This window comes from Phocoena sinus, chromosome 1, assembly GCF_008692025.1.
Source record: "Phocoena sinus isolate mPhoSin1 chromosome 1, mPhoSin1.pri, whole genome shotgun sequence".
NCBI lineage: Eukaryota > Metazoa > Chordata > Mammalia > Artiodactyla > Phocoenidae > Phocoena > Phocoena sinus.
Genome location: NC_045763.1, coordinates 86675798 through 86693203, shown reverse-complemented (window position 1 = coordinate 86693203; position 17406 = coordinate 86675798). Strand labels below are relative to the sequence as shown.

The window sequence follows — 17406 nt, the reverse complement described above, 5'->3', positions numbered from 1 at the left end:
ATTTTTTTGTAGGTAATTTTTGGTTTCCTCTTTGATTTCTTCAGTGATCACTTCGTTATTAAGTAGTGCATTGTTTAGCCTCCATGTGTTTGTATTTTTTACAGATCTTTTCCTGTAATTGATATCTAGTCTCATAGCGTTGTGGTCGGAAAAGATACTTGATACAATTTGAATTTTCTTAAATTTACAAAGGCTTGATTTGTGACCCAAAATATGATCTATCCTGGAGAATGTTCCATGAGCACTTGAGAAAAATGTGTATTCTGTTGTTTTTGGATGGAGTGTCCTATAAATATCAATTAAGTCCACCTTGTTTAATGTATCATTTAAAGCTTGTGTTTCCTTATTTATTTTCATTTTGGATGATCTGTCAGTTGGTGAAAGTGGGGTGTCAAAGTCCCCTACTATGAATGTGTTACTGTCGATTTCCCCTTTTATGGCTGTTAATATTTGCCTTATGTATTGAGGTGCTCGTATGTTGGGTGCATAAATATTTACAATTGTTATATCTTCTTCTTGGATCGATCCCTTGATCATTATGTAGTGTCCTTCTTTGTCTCTTCTAATAGTCTTTATTTTAAAGTCTATTTTGTCTGATATGAGAATTGCTACTCCAGCTTTCCTTTGGTTTCCATTTGCATGGAATATCTTTTTCCATCCCCTCACTTTCAGTCTGTATGTGTCTCTAGGTCTGAAGTGGGTCTCTTGTAGACAGCATATATATGGGTCTTGTTTTTGTATCCATTCAGTCAGTCTGTGTCTTTTGGTGGGAGCATTTAATCCATTTACATATAAGGTAATTATCGATATGTATGTTCCTATTCCCATTTTCTTAATTATTTTGGGTTTGTTATTATAGGTCTTTTCCTTCTCCTGTGTTTCTTGCCTAGAGAAGATCCTTTAGCATTTGTTGTAAAGCTGGTTTGGTGGTGCTGAACTCTCTCAGCTTTTGCTTGTCTGTAAAGATTTTAATTTCTTCATCAAATCTAAATGAGATCCTTGCTGGGTAGAGTAATCTTGGTTGTAGCTTTTGCTCCTTCATCACTTTACATATGTCCTGCCAGTCCCTTCTGGCTTGCAGAGTTTCTGATGAAAGATCAGCTGTTAACCTTATGGGGATTCCCTTGTGTGTTATGTGTTGTTTTTCCCTTGCTGCTTTTAATATGTTTTCTTTGTGTTTAATTTTTGACAGTTTGATTAATATGTGTCTTGGTGTGTTTCTCCTTGGATTTATCCTTTATGGGACTCTCTGTGCTTCCTGGACTTGATTAACTATTTCCTTTACCATATTAGGGAAGTTTTCAACTATAATTTCTTCAAATATTTTCTCAGTCCCTTTCTTTTTCTCTTCTTCTTCTGGAACCCCTATAATTCGAATGTTGGTGCATTTAATGTTGTCCCAGAGGTCTCTGAGAGTTCTTTTCATTCTTTTTTCTTTATTCTGCTCTGCAGTAGTTATTTCCACTATTTTATCTTCCAGGTCACTTATCCGTTCTTCTGCCTCAGTTATTCTGCTATTGATCCCTTCTAGAGTATTTTAAATTTCATTTATTGTGCTGTTCATCATTGCTTGTTTCATCTTTAGTTCTTCTAGGTCCTTGTTAAATGTTTCTTGCATTTTCTCTATTCTATTTCCAAGATTTTGGATCACCTTTACTATCATTATTCTGAATTCTTTTTCAGGTAGACTGCCTATTTCCTCTCCATTTGTTAGGTCTGGTGGGTTTTTATCTTGCTCCTTCATCTGCTGTGTGTTTTTCTGTCTTCTCATTTTGCTTATCTTACTGTGTCTGAGGTCTCCTTTTCGCAGGCTGCAGGTTCATAGTTCCCGTTGTTTTTGGTGTCTGTCCCCAGTGGCTAAAGTTGGTTTAGTGGGTTGTGTAGGCTTCCTAGTGGAGGAGAGTAGTGCCTATGTTCGGGTGGATGAGGCTGGATCTTGTCTTTCTGGTGGGCAGGTCCACGTCTGGTGGTGTGTTTTGGGGTGTCTGTGGCCTTATTATGATTTTAGGCAGCCTCTCTGCTAATGGGTGGGGTTGTGTTCCTGTCTTGCTAGTTGTTTGGCATAGGGTGTCCAGCACTGTAGCTTGCTGGTCGTTGAGTGAAGCTGGGTGTTGGTGTTGAGATGGAGATCTCTGGAAGGTTTTTGCCATTTGATATTACGTGGAGCTGGGAGGTCTCTTGTGGACCAGTGTCCTGAAGTTGGCTCTCCCACCTCAGAGGCAGAGCCCTGACTCCTGGCTGGAGCACCAAGAGCCTTTCATCCACATGGCTCAGAATAAAAGGGAGAAAAAGAAGAAAGAAGAAGGAAGGAAGGAAGGAAAGAAAGAAAGAAAGAAAGAAAGAAAGAAAGAAAGAAAGAAAGAAAGAAAGAAAGAGAGAGAGAGAGAAAGAAAGAAAGAAGGAAAGAAAGAAAGAAAAGAGGATAAAAGAAAATGAAATAAAGTAAGGTAAAATAAAATAAAGTTATTAAAATAAAAAAATAATTATTAAGAAAAAAAAACTTTTTTTAAAGTAAAAACCAAAACACGAACAAATAGAACCCTAGGACAAATGGTGAAAGCAAAGACAGACAAAATTTCACACAGAAGCATACACATACACACTCACAAAAAGAGGAAAAGGGGAAAAAATAATAAATCTTGCTCTCAAAGTCCACCTCCTCAATTTGGGATGATTCATTGTCTATTCAGGTATTCCACAGATGCAGGGTACATCAAATTTACTGTGGAGATTTAATCCGCTACTCCTGAGGCTGCTGGGAGAGATTTCCCTTTCTCTTCTTTGTTCTCACAGTTCCCGGGGCTCAGCTTTGGATTTGGCCCCACCTGCGTGTAGGCCGCCGGAGGGCGTCTGTTCTTCGCTCAGATAGGACGGGGTTAAACGAGCCGCTGATTCAGGGGCTCTGGCTCCCTCAGGCGTGGGGGGGGGGGGGGGGGGGAGGGGCACGGAGTGTGGGGCGAGCCAGCGGCAGCAGAGGTCGGCATGACGTTGCACCAGCCTGAGGCACGCCGTGCGTTCTCCCGGGGGAGTTGTCCCTGGATCATGGGACCCTGGCAGTGGTGGGCTGCACAGGCTCCCCGGAAGGGGGGTGTGGAGAGTGACCTGTGCTCGCACACAGGCTTCTTGGTGGCGGCAGCAGCAGCCTTAGCGGCTCATGCCCGTCTCTGGGGTCCGCGCTGTTAGCCGCGGCTCGCGTCTCTGGAGCTCCTTTAAGCAGCGCTCTTAATCCCCTCTCCTCGCGCACCAGGAAACAAAGAGGGAAGAAAAAGTTTCTTGCCTCTTCGGCAGGTCCAGACTTTTCCCTGGACTCCCTCCCAGCCAGCCGTGGCGCACTAAACCCCTGCAGGCTGTGTTCACGCCGCCAACCCCAGTCCTCTCCCTGGAATCCGACCTCCGAAGCCCTAGCCTCAGCTCGCAGCCCCGCCCGCCCCGGCGGGTGAGCAGACAAGCCTCTCGGGCTGGTGAGTGCTGGTCAGCCACAGATCCTCTGTGCAGAAATCTCGCCGCTTTGCCCTCTGCACCCCTGTTGCTGCGCTCTCCTCTGTGGCCCCGAAACTCCCCCCCTCCGCCTCCCGCAGTCTCCACCCGCGAAGGGGCTTCCTAGTGTGTGGACACCTTTCCTCCTTCACAGCTCCCTCCCACTGGTGCAGGTCCCATCCCTATTCTTTTGTCTCTGTTTTTTCTTTTTTCTTTTGCCTTACCCAGGTACGTGGGGAGTTTCTTGCCTTTTGGGAGGTCTGAGGTCTTCTGCCAGCGTTCAGTGGGTGTTCTGTAAGAGTTGTTCCACGTGTAGATGTATTTCTGGTGTATCTGTGGGGAGGAAGGTGATCTCCGCGTTTTACTCTTCTGCCATCTTCCCCCTCTCTCCGATCTTGTAAATATTGATAACTTTGGAAATAGTTTCAACTCTTTGGAAAAGAAATCCTATAATCTAAAGCCTTTGAATTAATTCTAAGGAAATATTCCCAAACACATTTTTTAAATGTGCACACAAGTTCACTTCATCATTATTTAATAATCAAATAGTACTAACTATAAAAACTTGGAAGCAATATGGGGAATTGATTAAATTATGGTATATCATTAGTTAGAGTATTTCAGTTTCTAGGCAGTGATCTGGCACACTCCACATGATAAAATGCAAAATGAGCAAACACATTCTAACAGTAATTTTACATCATGATGACTTGCACATGACAAAGATGGAAGGAGGACCCATGAGAATACCAATTTTAGAGCACTGGATTTGTGTGTGTGTTTTTTCTTTTACTTTTCTCTATGTGTCAGTTTTTTCTATAGTATTATTTTACCTTTATAATTGTAAAATATAGAAACAAGACGTTTTATGCATATTTCTTATGCTATAAAGATTTCCTGCATCTTATTCATTTCCTATCCTAGTAAACTATACTATAGCCAAGGTAATGAACATGGAATAGATTAATGAAATGATATATAATAGTAGTTTATCTGTAGGGGCATTTTCTATATCACTTAAGGGGAAAAGTTCTTAGCATTATAATTTTTTGTTATAATGTAACAGCTTTTGCACAGATGTGTTAACCTCAATCATGCTGTTCCTGTTGATGAAAGCATTAGCGGCGATTTGACTGATTGACCTAAAGAATGCTGAGATGTAAGAAAGTCTGATGAAGATAATGAAGGAATTATATTTTGTGTGTGTGTCTTTAAAAGCATCTTTAAAAACAATTTTTTCCCTTGGCTTCTTTCTCCATGTCCCTCCCAATTTTAGTTGTGTTCACTCTTAATAGCATGGTAATTGTGAAAGTCACAGAAATCTTTTCAAGTGTATTTTAAATTGTAGACACCTTAGCAGCCATATATCTTCATTTAAAAAGCATACACTAAAAGGTAAATAAATGAATGAAAAGTTTTGTAATGTAAAAAAATAAAATAAGGTAACCCTAGAAACTAAAATTATTCAGTTTTTAATGATCTTCATTGCTAGTCCAACTGAGCGTAATATGAAAAGTGTGTTCATGGATTTCCTTCCCGTTATGATTGGATCCCTTGGCTTGCTGCAGTCTTATTCTTCAGGAGTCTACACTTTGAACTTCTCAGTAGGGGCATCTTGATTTCACCTCTGTATTGAGTCATATGTGATCAGGTCATGAAAACTGACATTTGTACTGAGGTTTCTTCAGATCCTATGAACATTTACACACACACACAAACAGTTGTCTCTTCAGCTTCCACTGCTCTTGACCTTCTCAGTGTATTTCAGTTGTCTTGCTCTGACATACAGCAGGGACCAGCAATCCATGCTCCTTGCCCTTCTTCTTGTGCACATCCCATAACGCTAACCTTTCTCAGGTGGAGGTAAGAGAAATATTGATGTGATTTTTGTGACTGCTGTTTGAGTTAGCTGATGTAGTGATGCCTGAGTATTAGTACATCATGAAAAGTACCATTCTCTTTCAGATCCTCTTTATGAGGATTATAGTAGGGAAAAATACTGCATATGTTGCCTCACTCTTTCTATGTAAAATTATGAAGTATGTCACTATAAATACATGAAACCCAATAACGATGACAACCATATTATTGTGTTCAACTTTGACCAAAAGCCTATTTGGGTTCCTTCTAGTGACTGATTACATCTGACCTATAGCCTTTTTCTCTGGGATTTTTCAGTGCTTTGAAATTCTTTGAGTTCAGTCAGGAAACCCTTGAGTACCTTCTACAAATAAAGTGCTATCTTATGTAGTTTGTATGAAATAGAAATTTCTAAATTATTTTTCCTCAACTCTGTTCATATTTAAAACTTCTTACAATGATTTTCAAGTTATAAGTAATAACTGGATAAGTAGATGATAGACAGATGGTTAGATAGATGTTAGAAAGGGAAAAAATCAGAGGGTAGATATTAAAGTGAGAAAAATAAAATGGAAAAGGAATGGAGTTAGTAGCCATTGTCTATGAGTGGCCTTGTGTTTGTTAATAAAGCATTGTTGAAAATAAGATCCTAAACTGCCTAGCAACATGCAAAAAGTGGAACAATCACATATACAATTCATAATACCTATAGGTATAAACCAAAAGAAGTGAATGAAGCACAGCTTTTTCTGGTAAGAATCCCTCAAGAAATGTCTGTTATATCCTTACAAAGATACTATGTTCTAGAGCCACATCCCGATACAAATGCAAAGTGGGTTTCCTAGTGCAGCACTTTACACCGTCCTTCACTGTTGACAGTGATGAGATTTTTACAAAGGACCATCTAGTTAAGTAGATCTCTAAAACTTGAATTTAGAACACCTAGAAATAAAATTTAGAAAATCTAGAGAGATTTATCCTTCAAACCATTCTCCTTGAATATTTTATTTTCAAATCTGTTTGATCATCACTGAGTGTTGCTAAGGCAGATCCATGCCATTTTATCTTACCTGTTACTAGAATATCTACAAGGAAGGCTAGGTCATTTAAAAATGTCAGAATATAGACCAAAAAAATCCTCATGAGTAGAGTCAATACTTTCTGCAAAGATAATTTTGGGTCCACTTAAAACACACTGTCAAATGGGTAATGGAGATGCTGAAGAAGACAGGAAGATGCAACTCACTGGGTGCTACAGGAATTAAAGTTACAAATTCTAATAAAAAGCAGAATAAAAATGCTGCAATGGAGATGTGGTAACAATAGTGTCAGGGAGCATAGAAGGGAGACTCTTCCTAATTGGAGAAATCCAGGAATACATACGAGAGCCTTTGAGCCACCTTTGACAGAGGAGCCGTATTTCAGAGGTGAAGAAGTTCAAGAGGATTTAAGGTTGAGTAGAATGTGCAGAAGACCCTGAGTGCATCCAGTGCTGCTGATGTAAAGAGTGTGTGGAGCAGTGCAATCCCAAAGTCCTCTGGGACTTAGTAGCCAGGAGGGAGGGGTCTGTTGTTTATTTAAGGGGCTCCTTAAGGCTTTCTTAAAGGAACAGTCATCCTATGGTGGCATGTTGGAGGATAATCTGAGTGGGAGAGGCTAGAGTCAGAAGAGATCGATTAAGATATGACTGAAGTAGGCCATGGGAGATAAGGTCAAGGCCTGAAACTAGGGAAGAGCAAAGAAGATGGAGGCGAGAAGTGGGTAGGAGAGAACTGAGAGGAGAAATGGCTGTACTTGTTGACCAATTAGGGAGCAACGAGAAAGGTTAGAGACCAAGCTAAGATTTCTAGGCTCTGTGTCTCCATGATTGTGATGAGAAAGACAAATAGGGACTCTATATCGGAGACAGCTCAAAATTTGAATTGAGAGCTCAACAAGTGAAGCATTTTAAGAACACAAAAGGGTCTTTCAAAACAAGAATCTATAGGCTTACAAAAATGATTATGGAAGGACAAGTGCTCCAAGAACTAACTGTGGCCTGACAAAGTCTTGGGGGGTGGGGGGCTCCAATGGGAGAGGACAGTAAAATTGTATTTGGTTTCATACCTCTGTCCACACGCTAAATTCCTCTCCTTGCTAATAGATATTATTCTATAGCACACAGAATTTAAGTACCATTTAAGGAACTACTGACTTCAGTCTCCAGCAGGAAAAACAAAAAAATAAAACAAAAAACCCCTAAAAGCATCAAAGTTGGCATAGTACATTCCCAGACTTCTGTTCATTGCGGAAACAGAAGAGCTCTGATTCAGGTTGCAAGAGTCTGATATACTGCAGTGTTCCTGCCATGCAGACAGGCAGTAATCCCTCCCCAAGTCCCATAGGAGTACTTTACATTTTCTTCCCATCTTTCAGCTCATAAACATGTTTCTCTTCAGAACACACACCATATGCCATTGGAAAAGGGTTGTAAAGTTTTATAGATATATTTGAGAGTATTATAAGAGTGTAATAAAGCAAAAGTAATGCAAAGGAATGGGAATTATTGAACAATGGAATTAAAATATTAGGTACGGATAACTCTAAGCACATCCAGCTTCTGTTTGTGCAAAAGCCATAAAAACCCAGAACTCTTGTTTAGTTCAAAGATATGAAACCTTTGAGGTGGGCTTTAAAAAAAATCAACACTGGCTATATTTTATTGAAAGTATATAGGCCAAGCATCAGTAAATGAGAGCTAAAGAGTACATTTCTGTATTATCTTAAATACCATATATGAGGCTCTGAGTATGTTGAGGTGAGAAAATGTATTCTCTTTGGCACTTCCTTGGGATTTTTCCACAGCATTCCTTTTTCTGAAAGGATTAATTACATTCATTTAATTAGCATTTATTGAGTGTCTGTACCAGTGAGAGTAGAGGAGGTTGTAGAATATAAAAATTAATTCCTATTCATAAGGAACATGTATTCCAACATGAATCAAGATTCATTCCATTCATTTATTCACTAAGCACTTATTAAATATCTATTACTATGTGCTTGATTCATGCAAGATGAGCAATACAGACCAGGTTTATTATGGCAACAGATAACATCATGTTGGGGGGGGTTAATGAGTTCTATTTAATATGATTTATCCATAATCCAAGATGTCCAAGGGAGCTTGGCCGTGAGTTGGTGTTTCAAAAAAGAGAGACAACACAGAGGTATATAAGACAAGGAAATGGCTCCAGAAATGGAAGAGTTGGAGTCAAAGGTCTCAGAAGGACCAGGAAAATGTATAGCAGGTAAATTGGAATTGGAAGGATGCCAGCAGGAAACTACAGAAGAGGCTAATTATTGGGATTTTTAACTTAATATAAGTCATAAAGCTTAATGAGGATGGGGGAAAATACTTTGACAATGACCTTTCCAGCGGCCTTCAAGTGGGGCTTTTTAGAAGAATCAATTACTATGTCATAAAATAATAGGAAAAGGAACAGGAACAGGATGAGAAGTGTTTCTGTGGCTTTGTAGGAAAAAAAAGTTAGATACAGAAATATTGTGTAGGAAGATGAAGCAAGACTCAGCCAGACGATGAGAGATTTACAGCTCTGCTCATAGCTTCAATAGTCCCCTTTGTCTGCCAGAAATCTAACTCTTAGCTCAGCATTCAAGGATCTCCACTATCTAGACCCAGGCTCCCTTCTCAACATACTATCAGCATTGTTCCAATTCTTCATAAACCCTGAGCTCCAAACAGGTTTTGTCTGTGTTTATATGCTCTCTGTTTTCCTCTTTCTTCTTTGCACACATTATCTCATTGCTTGCAATGTCTTTTCTCTGTATGCCATGATGTCCAGACCCTGCACATGCTTTAAGACTTTATTCATGTTTAGGAAGACCTGTCTTATCTCTCCAACTGAATACATCATTTCCTTTCCCTGGCACTATTCTCTACTTTGATGATAGTGTTCTTTATGCCAGTCTTTCCTTTTCTATTAGACTGTAAACTTTTTGAGGGCCACACCCAAGTATGATTTCTCTTGGAGTTCTTCTGACAACCTTGCAAAATGCCTTGTACATAAACAAAACTCAGAAATATCTGTGAATGAATAAATGATTGTCCAGGTAGAGCAAGGCAGAAAAGTTCCAAAGAAAACAGAGTATTTGAGAACATTTCAAGGTACTATTTCCAGGAGAAAAAAAAGAACTGAAATGGGGAAATCATGTACAGAAAGCACATTAAAGAAAAGATGATGTTTTCACTACCCACTCATCCTTTCATTTATTCAATGAATGTATTTGAGTGCAGCTATGTGACAGGCATTGTGCTAATAATACTGCAACATTCAATCCTTGCCCTTCGAGGAATTAGCCTGGGGGAAACTAAGGTACTCAAGGTAGCAGAGGAAATGCTCTGAATGGGTTAATCCCAGGTGCTATAGAAGTAAGTGTTGACAGGAGTGCTTCCTAGAAGAAATGATATCAAAGCTGAGACCTGTGCTTCCCTGGTGGCGCAGTGGTTGAGAGTCTGCCTGCCGATGCAGGGGACACGGGTTCGTGCCCCGGTCCGGGAAGATCCCACATGCTGCGGAGCGGCTAGGCCCGTGAGCCATGGTCGCTGAGCCTGCGCGTCCAGAGCCTGTGCTCCGCAGCGGGACAGGCCACAGCAGGGAGAGGCCCGCGTACCGCAAAAAAAAAAAAAAAAAAGCTGAGACCTAAAGAAATAGTCAGTCTTCACAAGACTAAGACTAGAGAAAAGGTACGTAAGACCCAGAGAACAGTATGTGCATGATGGAGAGGCATGAGACATAATGCAGCATTTGGGGATTGAAAGAAGCTTAGTTTGGCTGCAGTGTAAGTATGGAAGAAGGGGCCAGGGAGGCAAGTCAAAGCAAGTGCTTGTTTTGTTAAGATCCAGAGCTTTCAGCAAGACATTTGTATACAAATGCTTTATAATCTACAGATAATAAAAATCACTAGGATAGAATCAAGTTTGTCAAATATTCACATTCAGAAGTTCTACTCAAGCAAATTTATCAGATTTATATATAGATATTGGTATCTAAACAGAAGATATCCCAAACCAAACCAACTGGGAAACTTGTGCTGAAAGTGGAGACATAGCTACTGCCTCTCAATTTCTCCAGCTATTGATAGTTATCACTTAAGACCACGTCTGTTAGAATGAGAGCCAAAGAACAGTTCTGGAAAAAGTCTCACACATATAGTAAATTTCACTCATTGTTATCCCCAAAATTGAGAATCTGTGACAAGTCAGACAAGAGCAAGGCTAAAGTTGATCATTGTACTAGTAATCTCCAAAGGATTTATAAAACATTAATAGTATCAAAAGAAAGGAATGGTATAAATTATATCTCCACTAAGCAGAGTGAACTGCTTTCCAAGCATTTATATAGAAATAATTTATTGCTCATCATGGTTTATTCTGTCATGTTCAGTAAATTAGGGGTCTTAAACCTCAGGCCTATGCAAATATTCAGCATAGTTCTAATAAATATATGTACTAGGAAGTTATAAAACTGGAATTTCTCTTTCACACCTATGTAGACGATCTGCTATAAAACCGAAATATACTTAACTTTCTGTGGTAAAGTGAGATGCTTTGATGCTTTGTCTAAGAATCAGAATGTCTAAGATGCAATACTTTTTGGTTTGTTTGTTAAAAAAAATGAACTCATGCGGTTGAGACAGTCTTTTGAAAAAGAGATTCATCCACATAAAACAGGAGACATAGTGATACAAGTTCAGTTTCCATTCACCAACAAACCGTCCTCACCTTAGATAGGAAAATGTGATTATTTTAAAATACTTCCTCTTTTCTGAAAATTTTAATCTAAGAGCTAATTTGGGAAGTTGCTACTACAGGGTCCTAAAATCATTTATTACTTCCAAAAATAAGTGGTTTATTTCTTTCTCACTAGTTAGTTTATTCTAAAAGAATCCTTTTTAAAGATTTCAAGACTAAGGTTAAAACAATATTATAGAAGTTGTGGTTCTACCTTACTGATTCATTTCCTCCAGATGTTTTTTAGGATGAAACTAGAGTTTTTCTTTCACCAAGTAGAAAAAGTAAGGGCCCACAGATAGAAGGAGTTTCCTAAATTCATAAAACAGAGATTGCCCAGCAAATCACTAAGAGAAGAGCATGCAAACCATTCTGTTTTCTGTGTGGATGCACAGATATTTGGGATAGGAGGAGAGTAAGAGAAGGATCATACAGGATGTCCAAAGATGCAGGCAAATTTTAGTAGCATCTAGTTTTTCTCAGTGGTCTTCTATCCATGGAAACCAAATATTTTACCCCTATTATCTGTACAAATATGGAGGAATAAATTCCAAATGGACCATGGAAAATATAATTTTCTCATCCTTGAGAGACACTGAAACAAGTTGAAGGAAATAATATAAAATGCAAAACACAAATTCTAATGTGGACATTGACCTATGGAGTCTGTGCTTGGAATAAATCTAGTTCTTTGGTTTCCTTTGGCTGTCTGTTGGGAACTGTGCCTCTCTGTGTTTTTAAAATTACTGAGAAAAGTTACTAAAAGTTATAATATTAAAGCACTATGACCCAGTTAACATGACTATTTGCCTTTTATCATAGCAAAGTATTAAGAGAAATAAATAAGGTTTAGGAGAATTATTTTGTTAGGGATTAAAATCTGTCTGGTCCAACTAACGATATATTAAAATGCCAGAAATATGTGCTATTTGGAGCAGGGCAGGGGGGAGCCATTTGCTTCAGTAAAATGATAAGGAAAGAGTTCATTATGAAATTTTGTTTTGGTTCCTATATATCAGGCATTGTGTCATTGTAAACCATAAATCCACTGATTGATCAGTGACTTTCACACAGAGATTGGAAGTGTAAAATACTTCTCCCGAAGTTGTTTAATGAAGCAAAATCCAAGGAAAAGTGAAATGCAAGAAACTCCAGCACGATTTAAAATGCAGGGATGGAACTTCACAATGGCAGACCATATTTGGCAGGGACCCAGATTCATTACTGCATATTGACTTCTATATGCTGAGGGCTCAGAACCTTCATCGTCCTGACAACTCAATAAAAGTATCCACCTTGGGCTTCCCTGGTGGCGCAGTGGTTAAGAGTCCGCCTGCCGATGCAGGGGACACGGGTTCGTTCCCCGGTCCAGGAAGATCCCACAGGCCGTGGAGCGGCTGGGCCCGTGAGCCATGGCCGCTGACCCTGCGCGTCTGGAGCCTGTGCTCCGCAACAGGAGAGGCCACAACAGTGAGAGGCCCGCGTACCGCAAAGAAAAAAAAAAGTATCCACCTAAGCCCAGCAGTGGCTTAATATGAAATAGGATGCTTAGGATGTTGTAATGTAGCTTTCTAAAAATCTGTTAAAGATTAGATAGGAAATAAAATAGAAAAATTAGGGAACAATGAAAGAATAAAAACACAAAAGTAAATATTGATATACATCTATGTATATTTTCTTGGTTAATAAGTGCTCTCATCTATTTTTAAAGCATCTAGGTTTCTTATTTTCTTACATTCAAAGGACAAATAAAGAAAAATTTCATAAATAAGCTAGTATATAAATGTGATGTCAAGGAGCAAATATATTTTTCTTCATATATTTACTTTTTTTATCGGATTTAGAAAGTATCAGAGTGCTCTGGTCTATTGAAGGTGCTATATTTCAAACCCTATTCAGCTGAATTTTTACTGGTTTTCTTAAATTCACTTGATAGTACCAATTTCAGAGGGTAATAAAGGACCAAGTCTCAATGAACTGGTCAAACTCCAACCTTATTATTAGAGGCAGAATTTATTTGAAAAATAAATTTTATCTACAGGAACTGTGGTAAACTCTTTGTGTGTATATCTTAGTACTGGCTGGTATGCAAGGTAAATATGTTTCTGATATGTAAAGATACCCAGAATTTTCAGAATGTTATTGTTGGCATTAAAATTTTCAGTCTATATTTTATCAACTTAAAACTGAGAGTTTTACCTTTAAAACAAATTAATATGTCAAAACCATGTTTCCCTGTACCCTGGTCACGTGGTAGTTAACCTTTACTCTGAAGATAACGGAGGATGATGTGATCTAACTAGGTCTGAGTATAGAAAAAAGAAAAATCTGAGGGTATAGGCAACATTATATTTAATCCTACTAATCAGAGCAATGCAATTGAGGACTAAAAAGTCAATCAATGACATTAAACAGTCACAAAATGATCATCCACTACTCTCTCCAATAGACATACTCTTCTAGATATAGTTTTAATGTCAATTTTCGGAAGGAAATATAAAGATAGCAAAGAGACCTAAGAGTTTTGTTCTGTTTTGTTTCTTTTCACTGAAGGGATAAAATGAGTGACATTAGGAAGGATTAAAGCAACAAGGTTTTTAGAGAACAGTAGATTATTTCAACAAAATTTACTTGCTTACTCTCTTCAGGCATATAGCAGACTGACTTTTTGTATAGCATATGGTAATTCTCTGTATACATATAGGATGAAGTCAGATAAAATTGGCTATAATGAAGGTGAAGAGGCTTGATTTGGGGCTTCCCTGGTGGCGCAGTGGTTGAGAGTCCGCCTGCCGATGCAGGGGACACGGGTTCATGCCCCGGTCCGGGAAGATCCCACATGCCGCGGAGCGGCTAGGCCCATGAGCCATGGCCGCTGAGCCTGCGCGTCCGGAGCCTGTGCTCCGCAGCGGGAGAGGCCACAACAGTGAGAGGCCCACGTACCAAAAAAAAAAAAAAAGAGAGAGAGATTTGATTTGGAAATAAAGAATTTCTTAACTGTTCAGAGTACTAGGAAGATTGATGAGCAAAGTTGCGAGGTCTTTGAAAAGCAAATACATGACTCTATTCTAGAATATTCTTTTATCACTTAAAGATTAGAAGTTGGATGGATTTCATAGTTCTTAAGTTTTATAGTTCAGTACTCATAAATGTTTATTTACTTAAGTAATTATGTTTACCACCACCCCATTACCCCCACAAAAACAAAATAAAATAAAACATCCTGCCTAAAGCACAGACTTCCGAAGGAGTCTGCCCTCTCCTTAAAAGCTATTGGTGGTTCCCCAATAAAATAATACAACATATAAAACCCATCTCCAATATAATTAGCCACCGATCTTTCTAGATTTATCTCCCTTTTCAATTTCCCTCCGGTAAATATGTCTGCAAGGTAAGTGGATTACATGATTGTTATTCCTCAAATGCATTCTGCTTCTCTTAACACCATTCCCATTACATTTAACGTCATTCGTCTCATCTCTGCCACTGAAAGCATTGCCATTCTTCAAGATTCAAGATACTAAACCCCATGTCTTGCTCTGGGCTTGAAACAAGCTAACTTCTATACATCATAACCTACTTGTAGACATAGGCCAGTTGCTGTCTCCTCTGCAGTGCCTGGCATGGTATCTATACCATAATGGCCCTCACTGAATGACTGTGCTGAAGCATGCTGGCCCAATAGCTGAAGCCTTGTATTAAACTGAAACCAGTTAGGTTTGTCTCTACAATTCCCAAGTCCCAGGATCTGACTATTTATAAGCCCACACTTGGGCTAGTTCCTTGATCTGGTTTGGAGTTGGGCTTCCTCTCCTCTACCAGTCTCAGTTCTTATGGAAGTCCTGAGGGTTCTCAGAGCAATAGGTGATTTTCTTCCCAAACACGGCCATGATGTGAGTCAGCCTCCAGGAGACCCTCTACAGCGGGCCTTGGTCTGGGGTGACAACAGAGGTGCAATGCTGCCATTCCCACACCCAAAGGACAACTTGGCAGATGTGGGCCTGTAACATTTCTTTCCAAAACATAATTATTGAGCACACACGGTGTGCCAAACACTGTACCATGCTCTGAGGATAATTTAGTGAACAAGCAGTCAGGGCACTTAACATTTTACCTGGAATGGAGGTAGATAATAAAAATAAATAAGTAAATTATAAAGGAGATTGAGAGTCACAAGTGCCAAGGAGGAAAAAAGAAAAAAGTTATGTAACTGGTCTAGGTAGGTCTGGGGAATGGCAAGAGGCAGGAAAAATTCTCAATTTAAATTGGATGTTTCAGAAAAGTCAGATTTGAACAAAGACTTGAAAAAGCAATTCCTTTGACATGAGGTTCCTACTGAAAAGGCAGCAGAATCCACCTCCCTTGTGGAGTCTGCACCCCTCCCAGGCCCCACTGCTGCTCATCCCACCGTGGCCCTGATGGCTGTGTGGCATTGAGGTGGCCTCCGTCCCCTACGACAGCGTGGCATCCAGAGCAGAGTAAGGCTCTGTCTGCTGGTCATGCTCAAGCTCATTTTACGGTGCCCTGACAGAAAACACAGTGTGGTTCATTACTTAGAACTCTCCCCAAGGATGAATCATGATTAAACAGCCCCCACTTCACTAAAATGACCAGGCTTCACCACCACATACAGACTGCAGATACTTGGCATCCCATTTCCATAGTGTTTCACAGGCATCTTTAGCGAAGCTAACAAACAATGTAGGCCCAGATTTTTTTCTCCCTAGAGACCCTCCACATTTCTCCAACTTGCTGCGCTCACATTGATTTCAAAAAGAGCTTTGCACTCACAAGAAAATCACAGAGGGCTTAGTATGTGACCCATGGTTTTTTTTACAGCCATACTATTTTTAAAAAGGGAAGAAACTCAAAGCATTTTCACATTTTCACGTTGACAGGAATTGGCTGTTTTGACAAGGGGAAGTCATGGCATAGGATTTGTTAGATAAATTAACAGAATGAAACTGCTAAATTAAAATTGCCACATTGATTTCCTTTTTAGCTCAGCTGTGCATTATATAAAAGGGTCAGAGGAAGGATTTATTATGGGCGATGAGTCTCTGTCGTCCACTAAGAGAGATCAGTGTAGAAAATAAAGTTGTCCATTTCAGACACCCTTTGTCTTCAAGGAACGCTGTCTAGGGGGCCCACGGGTGGCAGAGGCGCTGAAAGGAAATGGAAATTGATAATCGGTCCTGTTAGGCTGATTCTCTGCATGTTCAATTCATATCCTTTTGAAAAGAAGAGATTAGGATGAAACCTCATTGAGGAATACACATTTTGAAGAAAATAGAAACAAAGGTTCTGCGAGGCTATTTCAGTTGGTGTCAAATGTGAGAACAAGGCGACACAAACTTATATGAAGAAAGGGCATTAACAAAATCCCCAGACAAAGAAGGAGCTAATAGCAAATATATGCAGCCGTCTTTGTGGATGCTCACAGGAGAAGTGGTACAACTTGATTTACAAAGGACCTGGATAATTATTTGTTACTTGGAGCCAACCCTGCTTCTCCCTCTGCAGAGGGCAGGCACTGACCATCTGCGTGTCTTAGTTTTGCTTTTGTACGGATGAGAATTAGCCACATTTTTGTGTCTGGTAAGTATTGCATGAAGAGATGTTTGAAGCACTGGCTTCGTTTTGTTTTAAATCTTTAAACTGTTCCCTCGGCTTCGGTCAGAGGATTATAGCACATCTAACCACAAATAAATTGAAATATCAGCTGAAGAGAGCGCGTGTTGCTCGCTGATGGAATAATGGACGGCAGGTGGTAGAGGGTTTTGTTTTCAGAAAAGCACAGGAGGCTAGAAGTGACAAGAGTGATTTTGTGAGAGGGCTGAAACTGTCAGGATGAAGTCGTGGGGGTCAGTAGTCCCTGAGCTGACCTTTTTGAACAAACCCTGAGAAGACCTTTTACTAGATCCTCACAGCAGTAAAGTATTCATGCCAGAAAGGTTGTTCCTCCCTCTCGATACTGAGAGCTTTAACAAAAAGCATATTTTCTATGATAGGGCCCATGTCCATGGCTTCACTCACCCCAGCATTCCCTCTGCTGTCAGTGTGTGACTCGCGATCCTAACTGCTCACCTATTCCTTAACACCCTTCTTCAGCCTTTGATATAATCTCCTGTCAAATCATGGAAATCAAGGGACTGGGCTGCAAAGTGGGACACGCGATGTGCTAATTTCCATGTCGTTGTCTTCAACCGTCTTCTCGTGCAGGGCTGTTACACGGAACTCCTACCTGACTTCTGGGGACACACTGAAGGGATGAGATG

At 39.8% G+C, this 17406-nt stretch overlaps 1 protein-coding gene across 1 annotated transcript in view; it reads left to right on the top strand.

Moving 5' to 3' along the window:
* Positions 1-17406, top strand: part of DPYD (dihydropyrimidine dehydrogenase) — an 828512-nt gene that overhangs the window by 761391 nt on the left and 49715 nt on the right. The window lies entirely within an intron of this gene.